Source organism: Dipodomys ordii, unplaced genomic scaffold (genome assembly GCF_000151885.1).
Source record: "Dipodomys ordii isolate 6190 unplaced genomic scaffold, Dord_2.0 Scaffold28, whole genome shotgun sequence".
In the NCBI taxonomy this organism is placed as follows: Eukaryota; Metazoa; Chordata; class Mammalia; order Rodentia; family Heteromyidae; genus Dipodomys; species Dipodomys ordii.
In genome coordinates, this window is record NW_012267244.1 from 15463376 (window position 1) to 15464540 (window position 1165).

A 1165-nucleotide genomic window follows, 5' to 3' on the forward strand; every position below is an offset into this window, starting at 1 on the left:
TTTTTTTTTTTCTTCTGTCGGTCGTGGGGCTTGAACTCTGGGCCTGGGCGCTGTCCCTCAGCTCTTCAGCTCAAGGCTAGCACTCTACCACTTGAGCCACAGCGCCTGGCTTTTTTCTTTTTGCTTATGTGGTGCTGAGGAATCGAATCCAGGGCCTCAGGCATGCAAGGCAAGCGCTCTACCACTTAGCCACCTTCCCAGCCCCTCTTTCTTATTCTTGAATCCCAATATGATAGGTTTTCCCTGTAGATTTAATGTTCACCTTATTGAGGTTGTCTAGGTTTATATTTGTGTCTATATATCCACTTTATTTTCATACATGATATGAAACTTCAGTATTAAAGCCAGGCTGTGATGGCTCATGCCTGTAATCTTAGATACTCAACAGACTGAGATCTAAACTGGAAAAGAGGATCAAGTGGATCCTAGCCTTGAGCAAAGAACAAGCAAGGGTGAGACCCTGAGGTCAAACCCCATTACTGACATGTGTGCACAAGCACTCCCGCGCTCACACACACCACACCCCAGAAGCCTTGTTTAGATGGCCATTGGTAATATAGTATCACTTTTGCTTTGTTTTTTTTTGTGCTCTTACCAGCACAAGATTATTCATGGCTGGTACTCTACTGCTTGAGCCATACCTCCAGTCATGCTTTTTGCTGGTTAATTGGAAATCAGAGTCTCTCGGGCTCTTCTGTCTGGACTGGCTACAAAAGTACCTTAAAAATACAATGCTGTAGAGCCTAGGATAAAGCTCCGTGGTAGGGTATGTGCCTTGACACATATATACAAAAAGATAGCAACAAACAATGTAATGCTAGCCATATATAAAATTTACATTTTCTTGCAACTACATTAAAAATGAAATGAAAAGTAGTATATTTTACTTAATTCAGGATATGTGTTTGAGGTATGACACTTTTTTTTTTTTGGCTGGTCCTGGGGCTTGAACTCAGGGCCTTGGAACTGTCCCTCTTTGTACTCAAGGCTAGCGTTCTATCACTTGAGCCACAATGCCACTTCTAACTTTTTCTGAGTAGTTTATTGGAGATAAGAGTCTCATGGACGGGGCTGGGAAGGTAGCTCAGTGGTAGAGCGCTTGCCTTGCATGCCTGAGGCCCTGGGTTCGATTCTTCAGCACCACATAAGCAAAAAGAAAAAAGCC

At 43.3% G+C, this 1165-nt stretch overlaps 1 protein-coding gene across 1 annotated transcript in view; it reads left to right on the top strand.

The window, feature by feature from the left end:
- Positions 1–1165, top strand: part of Ocln (occludin) — a 45769-nt gene that overhangs the window by 943 nt on the left and 43661 nt on the right. The window lies entirely within an intron of this gene.